Source organism: Crotalus tigris, unplaced genomic scaffold, assembly GCF_016545835.1.
Source record: "Crotalus tigris isolate CLP2741 ecotype Arizona unplaced genomic scaffold, ASM1654583v1 scf7180000023830.6690815, whole genome shotgun sequence".
Classification (NCBI taxonomy): domain Eukaryota; kingdom Metazoa; phylum Chordata; class Lepidosauria; order Squamata; family Viperidae; genus Crotalus; species Crotalus tigris.
In genome coordinates, this window is record NW_024100214.1 from 1,621,754 (window position 1) to 1,645,096 (window position 23,343).

General features: G+C 37.4%; 1 protein-coding gene across 17 annotated transcripts in view; it reads right to left on the reverse strand.

The window, feature by feature from the left end:
* The window catches only part of TCF4 (transcription factor 4), a 393,712-nt gene that overhangs the window by 14,105 nt on the left and 356,264 nt on the right, over positions 1-23,343 (reverse strand). The gene's annotated exons all lie outside the window — the stretch shown is intronic.

Sequence of the window (23,343 nt, forward strand, 5' to 3'; positions counted from 1 at the left end):
TTTCTTTCTTTTTTTCTCTCTCTTTCTTTTTTCCTTCCTTCCTCTTTCTTTTTTCTTTCTTTCTTTCTTTCTTTCTTTCTTTCTCTTTCTTTCTTTCTTTCTTTCTTTCTTTCTTTCTTTCTTTCTTTCTTTCTTTCTTTCTTTCTTTCTTTCTTTCTCTTTCTTCCCTACCTATTTTCATGATTCATGGGCCACAGTCTCACTATCCCAACCATTGGTTACATTAATAGGAGTTGCAAATATCAAGTATGGGGAAATGCTTTAAAGTCAAAGCATGCCTTTCATCTAAAAATGCAATTATTATTGTTTGCACTTTTATTTTGCACATGAAGTCTTTTATTTTTTTGCATTCATTTTTAGTCAAAAGAAGTCTTAATCCTACTTCGGTTGATTTCATTATAGACCATTATCAGTAGTAGTTAGTTACATAGCACTGTGGGCCCAACTCCAAAAAGCTGTTCTGGAGTGCAAATGTCGCACCACATGTATCTTTTCCTGGACAGGAAGCTACCCTCGGCAGCTGTCACATGCTCTCAGGAAAAGATGTGGTTGCTTGCTTGATTGTTTCAATCAAGGCAATTCCAGCAGTATACCAAATCCATTGCAATAAAAACAAAACACAATATACAGTAAAAGAAATACACATATATATTAATTATAGTTTCAAAAATTAATATCACTTTCTTGGCATTCTAGCCAGTTCCAAAGGATGGAAAACATCATAGGGAATGCCCACTTTTGATCTTCCTCGTACTATACCTGCAACAGGCATTTTTTGTATTCTCAATTTATATAGATCTTGCGATACCAACAGCCTAAGACATATAGGGCTTAAACCAGCTCTTGAATTAGCTTCAAAGTATTTTTAGAGAGACACTGCATTTTCTTCCTAAATGCTACACTTTGAAGGACCTTTTGGGGATCAAATCCAAAGTACTTAACAATCTTACAATAATTCTTAATAATATTCTGAATTCACCAACTCAGAAAAAAGTATAATTTTACATGCACACATACAATGAGCAAAAGGATAAGATGATAATGATAAAGGATGATGAATGGTACTTTATTTCAAGGTAATTTCCTAATAAATCTAGCACGTTGGTTAAATAATATTTCTTGCCTGTATTAAATGACCATAATTTTAGAAGAGATTGCTGAAGGATTTGATAAAAAGGAGGTGGTGATATCATCACCCAGAATGGGGTGAAACCAAGTCCATAGATGATATTCTGGGCAACAGATCTCAGCAATTAAAAATTATTGGGCAAATCCCATTCTTGAAAATATGTTACCAATGCTCTTTACTGTTAATTTATGTGAGGAAATGTTTGTGAGCAGAGGACTTTAGGATATGAAAGTGGTGTTTAATACCCATTTATTACTTACACCAGACTTTCAAAGAATAAGGTCTTAAATTACATAAAAGGGAGATCTAGTGTGACAAATAGAAACTCGGTTTAAGCCTGGTCATTTTGGTGGACAAATAAAACTTAGACCAGAGTTTCTTAACCTTGGCAACTTTAAGACGTGTGGACTTCGACTCCCAGAATTCTGGGAATAGAAGATCACATGTCTTAAATTTGCCAAGGTTGAGAAATATTGACTAAGACATTGAACATTCCAAACAATTATCCATTTCAATTCGTGGCTGGAGGTAATGCAAGAATTTCATCTGGCTCTGTCTTTCCATGTGACACAAACTGGGAGTGGAGGGGGAGAAAGGACAGAACATATTACTTGGGCAAGGATTTTTGAGCAGTGTAAAAAAACTTTCAGAAAGTTTTAAAGATATCTCAACTTAAATGAAATCTGTAATAGGAAATTCAAATTTTGAGAGGATGTTTTTAAACAATCCAGAAAGTTATTTAGATTCCAGAGTTAGAAACAGGAGGCAAAGGAGATCAATCACAGGTATTTTAACCAGATGACTGCCAGGTTTGAATTGATCTGGAAAAAAAAAATCAGGATGACCATTTGATGGACAGCATGAAGAAACAGAAAACAATACAGTGAGCCAAATCACTATACAACAGGGACAAAGAAATGGTCCAGCTATAAGCTGCTATGATCTTTTACATAGATGCTATTACTAAATCAAGCCCCCTCATTCTATATCTGTTCATTTGAAGTTTATTATTTAAGTGTAATAAACACTAAATACTCTTCTCTGTTAGTTTTATTTCATTTCAGCCCATATTCCAACCTATCAAAATCATTTTGAATATTATTTCCATTCAGTACAGCATTAGCTATTCCAGGTGGTTCTATGTCATCTGCAAATTTGATAAGCATTCTTTCCACCTCTTCCTCCAAGCCATTAATGCAAATTTCATGAGTAGAAGATACCTCTCTCCAAGGTGATGAGCAACCATGACCTTCTGAATATGTTTTTCAAGCCAGGTATGCAGGTACTTTATTGTCATGCCATTCATACCATGAAATAAGAGACACCTTGGTGGGAATTAGGTTTCAACCTCCCTGAAGATGGAAAGGAAGGTTGGGAAGGAAGATAGTTGTTGTTCTCCAAGAGACTATACTCTTAAGTATTTTGTGAAAATAAAAACAAGAGCGAAATAGACAGAGAAGAACTCTGAAGAACTCAAAAAGTTTTCTTGAATTTTCAGAAGTAATCTGCAAAAGTGGATTTATATTGATGTGGAAAATTCCACAATTATGGATGTCAACTGACCATAGTTGTATCTAGTCAAACCAGAATTTTATCTTGTCCATTCTATGAAAAGAAGAGAGCTCCAATCCTTAAAAGTCAATTCAAAAAGTTATTTTTGACTCTATGTGGACATGCCTTTATTTAGTAGGCTTATATGCTGCTCCAATAACTGACTAGGTCTGAGCAGTTTACAGTCCTACTTATATGTAAATAAAATTAAAACAGGTATACGTATACACCTACAAATGTGCACATCAAACCAGCAACCATTGACAAAGTAACAACCTTGTTTTCTGACAAGAAACCTTAACTATACTACTGTTCAGAGCTGCTGAAATAACCATACTTTACTTACATTTATGAACGCCAACAGTACTGAGTTAAGTTTGACCCTCCAGGGGGATACTATTCCAAAGGATGGAGGCAGTGATTAAGAAGACCCAATTCCAAGATCCCTGTAGATGGCATTTTTAGGAGGGGATCCATAGCAGCTTTTTCTTCCTGGCCTAATTAGTTGGATAGAACTCTTGGGAGCAGGCAGTCCCAAGATATGTATATGGAGGAATAGAGATTTAGGAGTATTCAGGTTGAAAAATCATTTTGCTGATCTGCATTTATTATAACTAATGGCTTGTCTACATCTCAGGTTTTATGGCCCATTCCTAACTAAGATCTTGGATATGATCAAAATCTGATTTTTCTGTTATGGAAGAAACTCAAAAAGCAAGATAATGGAGGAAAAAAAGGGTTTTTTAAAAAATGAATGTTTCCTACTATTTGTGTCAAGATATTCAACATCTAATAATGGCCAATAACAGGGTTGTGATGGCTATTCTTCTGGATGAGTAATTGTTTTTAATTATGTTTTTGAATATTTGATTCCTGATGTATATGCTTGCTTTATAATACATGATCTAGATTTTAATCTTTGATTATTATGTATATATTCTGATTGAAACTAAGGATTTGGGAATTTGTAGGCCATTCAGAGACACTTGATTGGACTGGTCCATAAGTCCTCTATCAGCAAGCAAGTAAGTAAGTAAGTAAATAATCAACAAATGAGGGGAACAGTGGATGCATATTTACAACAGAGAGAGACTCTAAGATTGTTTCATATGTCATATGTCAATTTCTTCAGCCATGTAATGAGCAAACGTATCCATAAAATGAAGGAAGACCTGACTTACTCAGCTCCTGTTTCAAATAATAGATATGAATGTTTTGCCAAGTGTTGATTGCTCTACTTCTATGTAGTTTGAGTAGAGTCCAAAGGTCAGCCTGGTCATGATCAAGCTACTTTTTGCAGGCCTTGAACGCTTCCAGATGTTAAGAGCCCAATTTATTTCTGGAGAAATTTCAGTGAGGGCAAATAATTATGGCAAGGCCGGATGATGTAAAGGAATCCATGCAGTCCTGCTCTGGTACAATTTGTCTATGTTCAAATCAGCTTTATGCTGAGTCAGTCTGTCAGACTCAGAATGATTTATTTAGCCTTTCGATGGTTATCCTTGCACCTGCCGGCTGATATCTTTTCAATGCTAATGTTGGAAATGATGAAGATGACAAAATGAGAGTCAGTTTTGTCTAGTGGTTAAGGTGCTGAAATCAGAGAACCTGTGAGTTCTAGTCCCACATTAGGCGTGAAAACCAACTGGGTGACTTTGAGTCAGACACTTTCTGTCAATCCAGCCCATCTCACAAGGTTGTTGTAAGGAAAATAGGAGGAAGGAGTATCACGTATGTTTGCTGGCATTTGTTACTTATAAAGTAACAAGGGCAAGATACAAACCACAAAGAACTAAATGTTTATTTGCCTCATTTCAGGACATTTTCAATTAAATGTTATCTATAGTTTCTCTCTCTCTCTTTCCCTCCCTCTCTTTGTTCCTCGAGTCAATTTTTGACTTCTAGTGACCACATGGACAAGTCCCTGCAGTTTTTGGATATTGTTTGCCATTGACTTCTTCCTAGAGCTGAGAGAGAGGAACTGGCCCAAGGTCACCCAGCTGGTTTTGTGCCTAAGACAGAGCTAATTCAAAGTCTCCTGGTTTCTAGCCTGATGCCTTAACAACTATACCAAACTGGCTCTCCAAATTATATCCTGAGGATAAAAACAAATTATTCAAGACATATCTGAATTCGTTTAATTTAAATTGCCCAAGGAGGTAGCAGTGCTTCGCTGACTTGGGCTGATCTCAAAAAATGAAACAGAGTCAAACCGAGTTTATGCTTGGATGGAAATCAACCAAGAAATAAATCCCAGGGCTACAGAGAAAACTAGGAAATTGAAAACCATCTCTGAAAAAGGCAATGGCAAAGACCACTTCATTGTTGCCGATTAAACTACACAGACATAGCCACATAGTCATGTGAGTTGAGCTGAACTTAAGCAAAACTGTATTATCACCAACATCCTTAAAAAAAATCATAAGTATCCATGATTTGCATCATTCCCAGATGAAAGTGAGTTGGCCGTAAGTTAAACACTTGTTCAGAACAAAATTCCCCTCTCCTCTTTGGTCTGGGATTTCATTAACACTCCTATTTCTTTCTCTTTGCTGGCAGTCCTATCAGCCAGAAGGAATTCTTTCTTCTGATATACGCTAACTCAACTGCCTGCAAGGTCCTCTGATGCTTTGCTTGGGGACATCTCAGGCCACCTACCTCTTGCAAAGAGAAAAAAATCAGTGCGGTGGACAGGTAAACTTTCTCTTACTTCCCCCTACTCTCTAAATTCCCACTTGTTTATTAATTCTGTAACTTCAGCACAGCTGGAGATGAATTAGCAATGCAGTTTTTGCCCAATCTAATATCCAGCAAAGAAGAATAAAGTTGGCAATTGGGAGTGTTTGTGTACAAAACTAAAGCCAATGCTGAGATAGGAAGGGGAGGAAGGAAAAAAAGACAGAAATCCTATTGGAGAGAGAATCAGATAGAAAGAAGCTTGGCAATGTAGAGGAAACCGAGTGTCTATTCTGGCTTATGGGCCTTGTAGTGAGGAATCTTGAATTACAGCACTGGATTTGCCTCAGGAAGCTTCTGTTTCTTGGTCATTAAGATGCCACAAGAGCCCTTTTCTTCTTTGGTTACAAAGGACAACATGAAAACTACTCAGCTGTGAGGATCATTGCAGGTCAAACCAAACCAGGGATGAACTAAATGTTCCTTTAAATAGCTTATAAACAGTTACTTATATTTTTTTCCCCTCTTATCAAAAATAATTGTAGAATCTGGCTGAGGAGGTTTTAAAACTTTTGTACTCTTTCATTATGGTACCAGGCCTTGCAAATCACTATTTGCTCCTATGGCAGATCCTCTTTATCTGCATACTGCAGGCACAATAGTGGGCAGATTTTGCTTGGGACTGCCAATAGATTAAAAAAACCAACAGCAATCTATGTGAGGTCAATCTGGATTACACTTTGAAATAAGAAAAACCACATACTCCCCTGTTAAGAGTAGTGTGCAGTCTGAACCAGAATGGCTTTAGGCAAGTAGCACCAGCTAACTTGCTTTAAAATCTGTCTCATCAGATTGTCTATAATAAAAGCAAGAAGAGATAAGAACTTCAAGCTTTTATATATTAAAACTCATGGAGAGATCAATAAATAGCAGTCTAAATGGGCCTACCTGCACTGAAGACAGTACAGTAAGGCTGATCACTAAGTAAATTTAAATAGGATTACAATGTAAATATTAGTGACAGATTTTATCTTCCTGGGCTCCAAGATCACCGTAGATGGGGACTGCAGCCAAGAAATTAAAAGATGCTTGCTCCTGGGGAGGAAAGCTATAGCAAATCTAGACAGCATACTAAAAAGCAGAGACATCACCCTGCCAACAAAAGTACATATAGTCAAGGCCATGGTTTTCCCAGTTGCAATGTATGGCTGTGAAAGTTGGACCATAAGAAAGGCTGAGCGCAAAAGAATTGAGGCCTTTGAATATGGTGCTGGAGAAGAGTCCTGTGAGTCCCCTGGACTGCAAGGCGATCAAACCGATCAGTCCTAGAGGAAATCAACCCTGACTGCTCTTTAGAAGGCCAGATCCTGAAGTTGAAACTCAAGTACTTTGGCCACCTAATGAGAAGGAAGGACTCACTGGAGAAGAGCCTAATGCTGGGAAAGATTGAGGGCAATAGAAGAAGGGGACGACCCAGAATGAGGTGGCTGGATGGAATCACTGAAGCAGTAGGCGTAAGCTTAAATGGACTCCAGAAGATGGTAGAGGACAGGAAGGCCTGGAGGAACGTTGTCCACGGGGTTGCGATGGGTCGGACACGACTTTGCAACTAACAACAACAACAACACAATGTAAATATATTTCTCTTTGCCAACTTTTAATGCATGACTTAAGGAAGGTACTATGAAGCCCGAAACTAGCAATATGATATGTAGCCTCTCTTTTGCTTTCAAAGCACCAAAAAATAAAATATTCTGATGGAAAAAAAGTTCAGCTGAAAACATGAAGATTCCAGATGTTGTTCTGTTGTTCTGTGCAACACTGAAAATTGCTGAGTAAAAAAGATGCTACCCAAGGGCCTTCAGGTGTTTAGGTGTAGATGAACATGACTAAGAGAAAGAATCTTTCCAATTCTAGAAAGATGCACTACATGCAAACCTGAAAGCACAGGGATGCTATGTAAAGCAGAAATGGTTTGTTCTCAGAAGAGTGATCTTTTTTTCCCTAGTAATGTCTGGCTAGATAATAACTAGCCTATATCAACACTTTAGAACTTGGCATAAGGATATTACCATCAGGCACTTTCATCACTAAAGAAGCTACACCTTTAGAAAAAACACTTTGGTTATGAATGAAGATGATGGCCACTTTGCCTGTGGGATCCTTTGGTTTATGGAATCTGAAAACCTAGATGACAGTTTCTGATTTAAAGTTATTGCTACTGAATGTTAAGTAATTGAATGGGAGAAGAAGCAGTCCTGCTTCAGCATCTCTCAATGGTTTGGGTATTAGGGTTATGCATGCTTTGAAAAATGATCAGTAAAAATACTTCAAGGCAGGATTGGCTTGTGATTGCCTCTAGAATTTCATTTGTTGCTTTTATGTACACTGAGAGCTTATGCACCGGAGACAATTCCTTGTGTGTCCAATCACACTTGGCCAATAATAATAGAATAGAGCTGGAGGGACCTTGGAGGTCTTCTAGTCCAGTCCCCTGCTCAAGCAGGAGGACCTATACCATCTCAGACAAGTGACTGTCTAGCCTCTTCTTTAAAATCTCCAGTGATGAAGTGTCCACGATTTCTGGAGGCAAGCTGTTCCACTGGTTAATTGTCCTCACTGTCAGGAAGTTTCTCCTTAATTCCAGGTTGCTTCTCTCTTTGATCAGTTTCCAACCACTGTTTCTTGTCCTGGCCTCTGGTGCTTTGGTGAATAACGTGACCCCCTCTTCTTGGTGGCAGCCCTCAAATACTGGAATACTGCTAACATGTCTCCCCTATTTCTTCTTTTCTTTAGACTAGTCAAACCCAAGTCCTGCAGCTCATAGTCAAGTGATCGTCCACTAGGACTCCAAGGTCCTTTTCACAGTTACTGTTTTTAAACCAGGTCTTGCCTGTACTTGTACTTCTGATTTTTCCTGCCTAAATGTAAAACTTTGCTTTTCTTCACATTGAAACTCATTTTGTTGGATAGGGCCCATTGTTCAAGTTTATCAAGATCGTTTTGGATCCTGAGTTTGTCTTCTGGGATGTTGGCTACTCTTGTCAGTTTGGTGTCATCTGCAAATTTGATGAGTTCCCCTTCAATTCCCTCATTTAAGTCACTGAAGATGATGAAGAGTACTGGGCCTAAGATGGAACCTTGTCGTACCCCACTGCTTACTTCTCTCCATGTGGATGAAGACTACTTGTTGAGTATGGTTTGCCAGCCAGCTATAGATCCATCTGGTAGTGATGTTGTCTATTCCACCTTTTTCTAGCTTACCAAGTAGGTTGTGGTATACTTTTATTAAATGCCTTACTGAAATCTAAGTATACTACATCCACAATAAAGAATATTCTATTCTATTCTATTCTATTCTATTCTATTCTATTCTATTCTATTCTATTCTATTCTATTCTATTCTATTCTATTCTATTCTATTCTATTCCATTCCACTCCCCATATTTTCTTTACCACTGGTGTAACACTGGCACAAAAGGTGTAGCAGCTGCACTCAATGATTTAGTATATAAAGCAGAACCATTCAGACAAACATCTGTCCTATTCTCCATCTCTCTTCTGTCTTTGTAATCTAGAGAGTCCCAAACTCAAAGTAGAAGGAAGGGCATTGGTAATTGAATTTCAGAGCCATCAAGAACCTGCTAAGTTCAGATGAATCACAAGTACTTAAACAAAGAATTAGATTATTTTCTACATCTTATTTGGCTTGGATAACTTTCTTGGCTTGGTTATCTTCTTGAATGTAGTTTTCTACTCTGGCAGTAGACTACATCTGTACAAGCAAGCACAAGAAGCTTATTCACATTAATTATTAGTATACATATTTGATACATGAGATCATTTTGCCCCAGTAAACAGAGAAAGAAAAGTTGATGCATTCTCCGTTTAATTATACAACCACTGACACAGAAAACCATTTAGGTGTCTTTGAATTGTAAACTCATGAAATGTCAGTTATACCTGACAATCTCAAAGGGCTAGATTTCAGTTACAGTGACTCTGCCTGATATCTGTAATATCAAAACAAAGAAACTTATTTTCTCTAAAGTGGAAAAAAATATTTAGTTCTAAAAGTACATCTTTAAAAGTGGTAGGAAATACTTGTCCAAATGTTAACTTTTATTACACCCAGATGGGCACTCTGAAGTTTGTGAATTGTGGGCAGCAGATAAAAGCTGTAAAAAATTAAAACAATGGAAGGTTTCTTATGAAGTTATGAGAAGTGTATTCTGCTGTTGCTTAAAGTTAACTCTTTCTTTCTAAGAGAACTTCAAAAGTATTCTTATTTTTGCAATGTAATTTGAGAATTAAAACCAGTTCTCTGAAGAAAGCAAGTGGGAGAAAATGGGTGTATCTTTGGAATTTGGCATTCTCAACAAAAAGAAAATATGGCAACATTCAGTTACTGAGCGCACAACACAATTATACAACTCACAGCCTGGGAATCTACATTCAATTCTATATATGTCTAATAAGCTCCATTAAGCCCCAAGGATGCTTTTTCAAAAGGCAACTGGACTTTGCTTTTCCTAGAAGGTATTTCACTTCTCATCCAAGAAGCTTCTTCAGTTCTGACTGAATGATGGATGATGGAAGGATTTATATTCCTTGCAGTCATCTGGTCATTAGCACTCTTTCTGAGAGTTGTTGAGGCCACTTGGAGGTTTATCTGTGCCCTCAGGGTCATCTGAATAGTGCAAATGGATATGGAACATTCTTGGAACTGCCAAAAGGACTGTGATAAAGTCCAATTGCCTTTTGAAAAAGCACCTTTGGAACAATCATGATCTGGATGATTGAGAATCTCCATAGACATTAAGCTCCATTAAGTTTAATAGGGTTTAATTCAAAATAACCACCCATAGTTTTGCAACTCGAGGCTATAACATCAACCTACCATATGACTTACTTACTTCTGATTGGAATTATAGAAATATAGAATTCAGAATGGATCTCTAGCCGTTTTAATCAATTGGCTGTCAATGTTTATTTTAAGTTTCAGTCTCTCTGACGTATTCAAGGAGGGTAAGAGAAAACAGAAAGAGATACAAGGAGAGGAAACAGGAGAGAAAAACTAAACAGTAAAATATTTTTAAGGAACAGCTAAGTTTAGCATCTTTCCAAGCATGTTTGTATTACACAGGAATATACAATTAATTTTTTTTTACTATATTTGTTTTTCAAAACAGAACCTTGTTCGTTGCCCTCTTGTTCCAACATAATATAGGCAATCTGAGTGATTTTCAAGGTTTTTCAAGACAAAAATCACAAAAAAGTCTTAAAAGATTCTGAATGAAAAATACATGAGTAAACAATGGGAAGCACGTCACCTTGCTGGTTAGGCAGATATGTGTGTTTGTGAGCAAACCTTCACGGATTGTTTATTGAGGGACATTTTCCAATCATTTTTTTTTAAAAAACCCAAAGATTCCATGGAGAGAAATGCTCAAATCTCTCTCTAAACCACTGATGTCACAGGCTCTTTTGTCTGAAAGCCACCACGGCTGAAAACCAAAGCAGAACTTTGGGATGGGGGGGGGGGTTCAGAGGAGGAGAAAAAAAATCTCTAGGTCCAACAAAAAAAAAAGTTATTATTGGACTTTCAATGATAACTAGCAAAATGTGCATTTTCTGCCAAAACTGCTGAAGTAGGCTTTTTCTGTTGGTTTTCTCCCAATTTCCACATTCAGAATGCATGGGGGAAAAATTGCAATTATGCTACTATCAATCAAAGAAGATGATGTCAACCAGTATGTAGGTAGTGGATTTCTGATATAAGCTGCACTGTAAAACATGCTACAAAAGATGTGACTAATTTATATAAAAAGAAGTTTGCTTAGTCTCAATCTTATTTGCCATCCCAAACCAATGCAAAACCGATTCAAAATCTAAAGTACAGAAATTTGAAACAATTAATATTGAAAAGAGGGTACCAACTTTAGAACTAGGGAGAAATTTCCTGACAGTGGGAACAATTAAACAGTAGAACAACCTGCTTCCAGAAGCTGTGATTGCTCCAATACTGGAAGTTTTTAAGAAGAGACTGGACAGCCATTTGTCTGAAATGGTATAGGTTTCCTGCCTGAGCAGGGGGTTGAACTAGATGACCTCCAAGGTACCTTCCAACATCATCACCATTATTATTATTATTATTATTATTATTATTATTATTATTATTATTATTATTATCATCATCATCTGCAAACCATAGCTTCTGCTAGAAACATGGCAATCTCCATAGTGGTTGCCAAAATTAGGTCTGCTGAAGGAAAACTGTAAACTCTTGCACAGAAAGGTGATTATAATTTGTCACAATCAGGTTTACATGTGCCAGGCAACCTCTGTATCTAGGCATATACTGTACGTGTATGACTGGCGTGGGATATGGATAGGATTTCTAAGGATCTGGAAGATATTTTGATAACATATTTGAAAAGCAATTTTTCACATTTTGGAGAATACCCTAAGCAGAAAAAAATATGGAAGATTCCTATGCACAAGGTAGTCTCTTAACACAGAGGTCCCCAACCTTTTGGGCACCAGGGACTGGTTCCGTGGAGAAAGGTTTTTCTGCGGACAGGAGAGTGCGTGGTTTTGTGTGCTGCCTGTATCCCACGCATGGGGCTTTGCTTGCTTGTGTGGCCCAGTTGCTGGCATGCCGCAGCTCAGTACCAGTTCACAAACGGGGGGTTGGGGACCCGTGTCTTAACAACAATGTAAAATGAAATCCAAGTGGACATAACAACGAACAAGGAAAAACCAGGAAAAAAAAAAAGGCAAGAGAACATTGAAGTATATTACAAGATTCCAAGATTGCCCAAATATGTAAGCTGGGTAGAAAGCCCATTTTATCTAAAGGCCTTATAAACATCCAGTTTGTAATAAGAGAATAACGAAGGACACCTCACCAAAGTCAGGTTCTCACACTCTGCGTGCATATTGTTGGTTCAAATTATTCACTCTTATTTAACCAAACTGAAAGTCTTTCATCTCCATACTATACAGTAATAGTTTCCATATGACTGGTGGCTAAGCTATAAATAAGATCAAAAGCAAAAGAAAGGACTTCATTGTAACAAGGGAGGGGGGGGGAGAGTGTGTGAGTCAGTCTGAGCAGCATTAAATCAAGAAAAAAGAGAAAAGTTTAACAGTTTTCTTTTAATACAGAAAAGTACCACAGGGTTATAAACAGCTTTCTAAAAGCTTATGAAAATACTTCTGTGAGTAGTGGTCATATGCAAAATCTATTTAGACCTAACTCAAAACTGGCAGAGCAGAGGTTTAGTCTGTAAAAGAGAGCGAGGAAGAATGCCACGTCTTAAATCTAGGCAGAGACCAACTATAAATGGGGGGTGGGTAGGTGGATGGGAAGCGATTCTTGTATTCTTGCATGCTCTTAAGAGAAAACAGCATGGCATTGCTCCATATATTTCTCCATGCTCTTTCTATTTTGTTTTTAAGACAAGGGTGGGTGGGTGGGTGGCCTCGGGCAATCTTTTATTATTATTATTATTATTGCTCAACACAGACCCATGAACTCCAAATAAAAGGATGTTTTATTTGGCACTGCAAATCAACTCAATGGCAAGAGCCAACTTCCCTAACCAATTTTCTTCTGGAAATGCAAATAAAATAAAATAAAATAACAATGCTAAACTGGAGTCCCTACTGGACAAACAGATGTTAATAATAACCCATGGGAGGAAATGCATTTCCTCTGCGTTTATACAGCAAATGGACAGTTTTGTAATGTTTAAATACATTAGAGGAGAGCTTTGTCTTTTGGGATGCTATTTTATGAAAGATGCTCTCTCAGTCTACCGTTACTGTTCATTTCCTGTGTTCCAAGAACATATTAATGAGTTATTCTGGCATGCTTCGGATAGCACACAGGTTGCAACAACTGTTGTGTTTGAAAAAGTGAGGAAAGCTATCATAGGAAACATAGCTTTTCTGCTGTCAGTACAATAAGAGCAGTACTGTTCTGCCTATAGGGATAATTATTCATTTGATATACTGGTGGAATCAGGAGAGGTTCAAGATCTGAAAAGCAAGAAGGTTAAGGATATTAGCATTCAGCTAAGAGCAATAACCTATTGATAAAAATCACTGAGTAAAAATAAACCATGAAATTATGTAGCTGGTCAGATTATTCTCGCATCTCAGCTCATGTCTCTTCCTTTATTCCCCACTTGTTTTTTAAGCACCTGTTGAATGGTGACCTCACCTCTACACCTTGTTATTCAGACATTTTATCAAAATGGCTTTTTAAACAAAAGCCAGCTGTTTCTCATCTATTCTACAGGGGAAACAGGCATCAGGACAGTGCTGGAGAAATGTTAACTCACAGGCATCCATTCTCCAATAACTTTCACACACCCAGCTGTACAACAGATCCATCTGTAGGTAGAAAAACATGGATCATGGGCTAATGTGAAATTAAAACTTGGAAATGAAACACTAGTATTTTAACAATGCGTCTAATTAGGTTGTTTGAAATCAATGAAATCTTTATATGAGAATTTTAAGTGTCTTTAAAAATAATGACTGGATTACCCTTTTCCCTCAATCAACAACACAAGCCTTTTTTTTTTAAAGATCTTAAGTGTATGATATAATTACACAGAATTAGTAATACTAACTAAACTGGTAATCCTCAAACATATAAAATGATTTGCTGCAGTTGCTTTTAAAATGCTCATTGTAATAAGATGCTTTGCCTTTTGTGAAAGGCTTTTTTTTAAATAAAAAGGCAGCATACTTGCATTGTTATGATAATAGTAAATAGAACATATAAAGAGAGTCTTATATTAATTTAGTGAAGATACAGCCTTTAAAATAATTTTAAATTGGTTTCTTCTTTTGATTTGGATACATGTGCCAACCTGTACTCCAACCGCTACAATACTTCCTAAGGGTGAATTATAAATTAATGTTTAAATAAAACATGTCTACAACCAGTTTTTCTATATGTTATCCTGCTGAAGAAGCAATAACACTAATAGCAGCTTAAATACTAACTTAAAAGCAGGTTAGATTTAAGGATGTTGTTCCATAAACAGAATAAATTCTATTCACAGCATCCTAGAATGGCTGTTAAAATGAAATAAGAAATGACTTTTGCTGATTTTACATTCTCCATAAAGTTTTACGAACCATTTTTCATTGCTCTGGACCAATTTTGGGATGGGGGAAGTTGCAAATGAGGGGACAATTTAGATCTGAGAACTCTACTAAAATGACTCCTGATGTATTCCCTAAATTTCCTTTTCTGTCATACTCAAAATTGCAATTTGATACTCTGGAAGGGCTTTGAAGGGAGGCTGTTATAGTCTTCAGTTCTCTGAAATGCTATTTGCCCCTATAAATGTCAAATTATCAGACTCTTCTTCAAAAATTATACTTGGTGCCCCCTCAACTTCTGAATTAGGTGGACAGCAGCCAAAAAATGAACCTTTTGTGAAGATGCTTCAGTACCTTACTATATACTGTATTTCCATGGTTTTTAGGTGCCAGGTAAAATATTTTCATATTTCATATTTTCAAGACTAGCTCTTCTCAGCATAGGTTTCTCCAGGCATACTTTTCAGTAGAAGCCATGGTGGTATCATGTACATCATTATGCAGATGACATAAATTATGTAGTTTGTGTCAGTCATATTATCAGGTGAGTGATATATAATATGTAACTTATACCATTTGTGCAAAAACATTATGATGCACTTGCCCCACCTTGCTTTCCCCACCATCCCTGATCAAGCTGGGGTTGCTGGAGTGGATCATACCAAACAAACTTCTTCAACAACCCTAAAGAAGACTGTAGTAAACATGCAATGCGATCTTAAATAATCGAGTTCTGAGTTCTCCTGCCAATATTGCAATTTTCAGTGATCTGTTTCAGGTTCTGTAGTGTCAATTATAATGAACTTTCTACAGTTGTTATTTCAATGACACTATGCAACCAGGCATCTTCACCTCTATGGCCAAAAGCATGCACAATGGGTTGCATGCATGGCACACATCAGAGTTACTTCGTGACTGAATGGCAGTGCAATTAGTGAGTAGAGATTGGACAGCTGGTATACTGATTCAGGTAAAAGAAGAGCAAGGCGATCATTTATGGTCCTGGCTACTCAGAGATGGTCTCTGAATAATAGGAAAAAAGCTATCAGAATTACCCTATTCCATTTTTTGTTTGGTGTGGAAAAAAAAAAAGATTAAAGTCACAGTCCTGGAAGCTCACCAGCTATAAACTAGATGTTTCTGGGAACTAGTTAACTGCTTTCTTTTAGAGAAGATTGTCATTGGAACAAGGACTGTTACAGGAATGAGCCTGTGGCTAGTAATTAATCCTGCAATCTTTTAGAATGGCAGTGCAAATAAATATGGGTTTAAGGCTGTGAACAAGAATAAGCCATAATTTAGGTAAATTTAGGTAGGTAAAATGAGGACCCAGATTGTTGGGGGCAATGTAAATATAAATATATATATATATATATATATATATATATATATATATATATATATATATATATATATATATACACACACACATATACATATACATATACATATACATATACATATACACATACATACATTGCTTACTGGTGTACACCGCTTAGAGAGTGCTTGCACTTAAAGTGGTATATAAGTCTCATAAATAAATAAATAAATAAATAAATTTAATACTCTCACCAAAATCCCAGAAATGATTCTATTTCAGAGGTTAAAGAACGCTTGGCTTAGAACGGCAGTACTATACTATCATTTATTCTTAGTGTATTAAGATAAAAGGTAAGTAGCTCCTCTCATCCACTTACTCATCTTCCTCTCTGCCCGAAGAAATGGAAAAGAAAAAAGAAGGAAAGATGAGATGGAAATTATCTTCTGGAGAAAAAAAGAGAGATCTCCTTTTACTTGAATAAAATATTATGAAAATGTGACTGTCAATATAGAAAACATAATTTTACCATTGGATCAGCAAATAAATAAATAACCTTGCTTTCCCAAACAGCTTGTATAAAGAGTAGATTCAATGTAATCAGACAGAAGAACAGAAGAGGGGGATTAAAAATGTTACCAATACTCAGAATTGGGTTAAAGTTGGGAACAAAATGATTGAAAATTAAATATGAAACCCAGGATTGCGCAACCTTCCTTTCTGACTCTGTACCCAGGAAAATAGGCTTCTTTGGGGGAGCTACCAAATATTGTAAACTGTGGATTATGATACTGTGGTGAGATAGGGGCATTTTGAATTTTTTTTAAAAAATAAAAATCATCATTGTTCTGAAGAGGCTTATAAGGACTGATCAATTAGGAAGAGAGGAAGTCCTAAATACCTAAAGGAGCTAGATAGAGAATTGAGGGAAATATGACAAAAGTCTATAAAAGTCTAGAACAGTGTTTCTCAACCTTGACAATTTTAAGGCATGTGGACTTCAACTCCCAGAATTCCACAGCCAGCAATGCTGGCTGTGGAATTCTGGGAGTTGAAGTCCACATGCCTTAAAATTGTCAAGGTTGAGAAACACTGATCTAAAAACATTGTCATGTGCAAGAAGGATAGGTCTTATCCTTTTTTAAAAGTAAGACCGGGACAAAGACTAACAGATTAAATTAAAATAAAGTAGATATGAAGGAATTTCCTGACGGTAAGAAATATTAAGGGGGCAGGGATGGGGACAATTTACCTGCAAATGAGTTTATGTTATCTATCAGGGATTGATGGTGGAAAAGCATACCAAGTAGAGGACCAGACTCGCTGACGTGAAAAGTCCCTTTTGGCCATTCAAGGTTTCTAATTTGAAAGAGAAGATATGTAAGTCAGTGGGGTTGGGTGTGATAGACAAAAAGGGGAAAAACCTTTACAAATATTTGTTTTTTTATTCTCACTAGATACGGTTTTGGGAGGTTAAATCAGAGACATCATTTTTTTATTATCTTTAATATATTTTTCTTCCTGTTGTTGTCATTGTTATTCAATAATAAAGTACAGCGTATTGGTTTTGTTGGGCTTGTGTTGGTTATTTGACAAAAAAACCCCACACCTTTCTGTAAAATTATAATCTAGGCAAAAAGAAACATCAAGTTACTTTTGATACATTTCTCCTCCCATAACCAAGAGGTCCATAGCGGACAAAGGAGGAAGGTGTATAGTGGGCAAAGAAACTCAGCCAGGCTGTTCTGAACAAGCTTCCGGTCCATACCTCCCACTGCTACTTTATTTACTGCAGCTGGCCAACGTTTTATTGCCTGTTTTATGTATTAAAATTCAAATGTGGAAAACATTACCAGTGTCCTGCTTGATTTTTCCCCCCCATTTAACTTCCTTTTCAGCATGGAATGTATCAAATGGTCAAAGGCTAACTTAAGACTGACTCTACTCAAAAACTATTTCCTTTGTTCCCGTGTTTTTACTTCAAAATTCAGACCAGTTTTCCATAAAGAAAAAAATAGCAGCAGCCCTGATGCTTTCTCACAAGTTACAGTTTCAGACAGGGAAGAACTTTGCTGGTGAATGACCGAGAACCTCATTTTTTCTCTGCAAAGCAGTTTTCGTGATGGATTTTTGGGGGGGTGGGGTGGGAGGATTTCCAACATTTTGGTTCTGATGTTCCCATGTCAAGTGTTCATTTGTTTTAGGCTCCTTTATTATTTTATGAATTTTACATAAGCAGAGCTTCATGCTTTATTTGCGGTGTAACCAACATTCAATAACCAAAGCAAATCAAAGCTACAAATAAGTTTCAAATAACGATTCTGTTTTTGGAGGAAGTCAAACTCATTGGTCAGATATTTTCATAAATGCTATATATATATCCACAGCAGACTTTTCTAGGGTTCCCTTCCCTGCCCCCAATCTTTCTTCAGCTACATCTGGCATATAAGTACATAAGAGGGAAGTATATATTTATGGAACAACTCTCTCTGAAGTGATGCCCTGGGTGCATGTTGCATCAGTTTAACATATGCAAAGCAAAGGGAAAAAAAAAAACAAAGGGAGGGAGGAAGAGGGGGGAACCCCCTCCTTTTCTCTCTTGATTGAGAGCAGATATACAGGAATAGTTGCAAGTCGCATATCTGGCTTTTAATAGAGCCAGATTTATACATTAAAGGCAGTATTTGAATATGATATGGTATATGTGGCAGAATTTCCCCATTGCTTCAAGTTCTATATATCCCAAAGCACTGAATACATCTCTGACAGCAAAGGTAGCATACATTACAATCCAAACATCAGAGAACAGTCAGCCCATGCTACAAAGGAGCAGAGTCTGTATACAATAGATGATTCAATGCATGGTCCGATTCTTGGCAGGGAGAGATAAAATGGATACCTTTCTGAATGGTGAACTAGAAGCAATCAATATTCAGAATGCTTTTGTGTTGTTCATAAGCATCAACGTTCTACGTTTATCTTTTAATAATGGCTTGCTGGGGGGGTGAGGTAATGGTTAATTTTCAGATGTGATCTCTGCAGAGTTCCTTTATGGAAATGGTCCTTTCTTCTCATTTTTAATAACAAAGCTATGTAACAAAGTTAATAAGTACCCCATATTCCATGTTTTTCATCCTAATACAGACATGTCAAACACAAGGCCTGGGGGTCGGATGCGGCCCGCGAAGTGGTTTCATGTGGCCCCCGAAGCCATCCTGGAAACAGTGAGGGAACAGCCCCCACTGCCTTGGCCCTGGCCCAGGCCAGCCGGAAGACAATGTACAATTTTGTGGTGGCCATCTTGGCACTTGCCCTGGTGGACCATGCCTTGGCACTTGCCCTGGTCCCACCCCCTTCTGCCAGAGACCCTCAGATCTGTCCCACTCCTATCCAGGTCCCCATAGGCACCCTTGACGCGAATGATATAGAACTGGCCACACCCACCCAGTAGGCCACACCCATCCCATCCACACCCATCCAGTAGGCTGCACCTACTCTGGCCACACCCACCCGCCCTCCCCAGGGCAACCACAATACTGATGTGAAACTGAGTTTGACACTCCTGTCCTAATATGATTTAGGAGATGGAATACATCACCAAACCTGACTTGGAACTCTTACACCTGGACAACATGTGGCGCATTTGGACCATGAAAACTAAGCTCAGGTTGGAATAATAAGCACAGAAGGATCAGTGCATTATTTACTTATCCAGTTGTTTCCAAGTATAGTTTCCTGATGTTTCCAGCCTTTCTCTTAACCCAAGAGCTCCCCAACCTTCCGGCGAGGGGAGGAGAGGGGATTGTTTTTCATGGGCACATGTGCGCAGCTCCATTTGCGCAAGTGGCGGGCACATGCATCCGCCGCTCACACAAATGAAGTGTGCACATGTACCCACTGCTCACGCAAGTGGAGATGTGCATGTGCACTTGCCCGCCATTTCTGCACCCTGCGGGTTGGGGATCCCTGCCTTAGCTGACTAAATGCATAGAGGGTATTCCATTGCTATATATCAGGATAACAATTTCTGGCCAGAACGTTACATCAAATGGGTCTCTTTTGCAAGGTCTTCAGCATTCTTTCTTATTTTTGATCATACTTGTTCAGAATTCCCTAGCCTACATATCCAGTGAAACTGAACAGGTGCAAACTGTCTGTAACTAAAGAGAGATTTAGATAACAATAAGAATGCAAACTGCTCTATTACATGTTTTATATTCTCTCAGAGCCGTAGATTTCTACAATGCTGCTTATAAGAGATTTGTTATTTATCTCAGAAAAACAAAAAAGGGAAATGAATCCAACAAGCTACCCACAAAATGCCCCACGAATCAGATAATTGACTGGAATGATCAGCAAGACAGAATCTTTAATATGCAAAAACAGCTAAAATGGACTAAAAATGGCCAAATTTAGGTTAAAAACATATATTCTAGAAATCTGTAATGATTGTGAATCATTAAATACAATTTCAGACAGGTGCCATTACGAAGCATATCAATATAATTCATCCTGAGTTTTTGGGGGGATTCTACCATTTCTCTTTATAGATTATTATTTCCTTAATAGAGCACTTAGTGATCCTATAGACCAGTGGTTCTCAACCTATGGGTCGCGACCCCATTTGGGGTTGAACAACCATTTTACGGGGGTCGCCAAACAACGCGATCCGCCATTTTCCCCCTCAGGGGGCGCCGCCACGCATGCACGCCGCGCATGGGGGCGCAGCGCATACACGCCGCGCATGGGGGCAGTCCCGTGCATGCGTGGCGCATCTGTGTGACCAGGGGTCGCCGTATAAAAAGGTTGAGAACCACTGCTATAGACCTTGTTACTTGCCATTTTTGTTTTTCTTCTACCAAATAAAAGTTTTTGTTTCTACAGTTCCAAATTATAAATACCCAGTAATTATTTTTACAACTTGTCCAGTTGAATTCTGCATAGATAAATTCCTTTCAATTTAGATATAATGAAATTTGTCAATTCTGTTTTAATCTTCATGCTAAATCTACCCGATCACATCTATCTATCTCATCAGGTCCAGCGTAAGAAGTATATTCTGGGTCCATCTGCTAATGAGTTCCATCTAACAAGATCCAGACTATGTGGCTTTTCTACAGTGGCTCCCATTCTCTGGAACATCATGTCCCTCTCCGCCTGTTAGTTTTTAGGAAAGTCTTATGTATGTGGTTCTTGCAGCAACTTTGGGAGCCAATGGGGAACCTGTGCAATGGTTATATAGGTAGTCCTTGATGTATAACCACAATTAAGCCCAAAATTTCTATTGCTAAGCAAAGCAATTGTTAAGTGAGTTTTTGCCCCATTTTATGACCTGACCACAATTGTTAAGTGAATCACTGCTATTAAGTTAGTAAGAGAGTTGTTAAGTGAATCTGGCTGTCCCATTGACTTTGCTTGTCAGAAGGTCACAAAAATGATCACATGACTCTGGGATACCGCAACTGTCATAAATACATGCCAACTGCCAAGCATCCAAATTTTGATCACAAGACCGTAGAGATACTGCAACAATTGTAAGTATGAAAAACAGTCATAAGTCACTTTTTTCAACCAACCACAATCAGGGTCAGTGATATTGGGGAGGGGGAATATCAGTTTGATAGAGAAAAATCTCCTGTAAATACACAAAATTGCACCAGCAGATATTCATAGCAAACCTATCTGAGTTGTTGAGAATGACCATTCAAGCACGATAGTTTTTGATTGATATCTAATTGTTGGTTTCATATCAGTATCATAAATAAATTAATCAAATGATTATATTCAGCATTTTGGTGAGAGAAATATTAGAGTGACACTTATACAGAAACCTCCCTTTATTTCTTATTTCTAAATGTGTTAGATCTTTAAATTTCCAGAATTCTTAGTCAACATGACCAATAGACCACAAAATAAAATAAAAAAACATTTATTTTATTGCATAAAGTACCTTTCCTTTTATTTCATTAAGTATCCAAACAGAGGTTACTTAAAGAAAATATGGATCTTAATATATCCTTCCTTATTATTTACATTGTGATTATAAGCCTTAGTTTTAACCTAGTTCTAGTAACTGCTCAGTAATAAACTCTTTGGATTGTTTTTAAATAAGCCAAAATCCGTTATCTTCAGATCCCCAATAATTAGTAACAACAATAATATCATCCCACTCTAGAAAGATCTTATGAAGATCATGTCAGAAAACTAGATCACTATGAGAATTTTGTTATTATTCACTTTCTTTAGACATATAAAAACATGTATAACATGGAATTTCTCAATCAAATTAGAATTATCAGAATACGTTTTCGTCTGAAATTTGCCAAGTATTTATCATCCAAATAATTTAGACAGGTTATTTCCATCACCCAAAGTAGCAATGTTGAAGAGGAACCTGATACGTATACTACAGATACACGGATTATATCTATTTTTTAATATTATCTATTCTGTCTGACTCTTAAAAGTGTTATCAATAATGCATGTTAGCTGAATTCAAATATAGTATGCTAGTTCAAAAAGTGAAAAGGTAAAATAAATAATTAATATTATATAGCCTGCTATTCCAACTCAAACAATAGATACACATGTCAGTTTTGTACTCTGCCATCTCAATCCAATTATTCTAAATAAAGAAATTAAGATGTCATTAGGAGATTAAGTGAAGTTCTCAAGAATGGATAAGGGAGAATTTAGGTTTCTTAAGCATTCTGTTCTGTACTAATACATCGTAATGTTTGTAGATATTATCCCAAACCACATGGAAACTGCTTTCTATGAGTAGCTCCTATATAACTGGAATCAGGTTTAAATGCTCAGACATACTTTGGATACATGGCAAATGTGATCAGTGAAATTGCTTGAGAAAAAAGAACAAAACATGAATGAAAAGCAACGGGATCATCACCAAGTGTAAGGAAGACCAAGATTTCAGTCCTGCAGACTAGAGTATCTCTAATTTAGACCTTAGGAACAAAATCTGTTTCGGTTTGGTGCAGAGAACCAGTGTTCACGGGGGTATATGTGTGGTTGAGATTCATGTTTCCAAAGTGCAGAAAATGTATGTGTTAAAAGGCAGTTGCTCCCCAGGAACTCACAGCAGCAAACATAACTTCCTCTCCTCCAACGTTTCCCCACCGCCCTTGGGGTAGATTAGGCGAAGAAAGAGCAATGAGCCCAAAGTCACCCACTGAGCTTCCATGGCTGGGTACAGACTTGACTTTGAATTTCAGAAGTTCTAATCCAACACCTTAATCACTATAACACTTTTGCAGTCAACAAGATAGGAAGTCTCCCTCTCACACTCCTAGTCAATGACATATTGTAATGGTGTGTGGAATGACTTTGGGAGGAGGGAGGAAGAGATGCTGCCTAGGGAACAATCAGATAAAAGAAGGGCTAGCCTGAGGTTGCATAAAGGGCATAATTTTTTTTTCCTATTTTCTCAGGCTGTAAAAGAGAGGGTGGGAGATTTATAGTTTCAGACATACGAGTTTCTGTAAATGCAGCCTTATAATAGATGAGACTTAGCTCCTCTTCT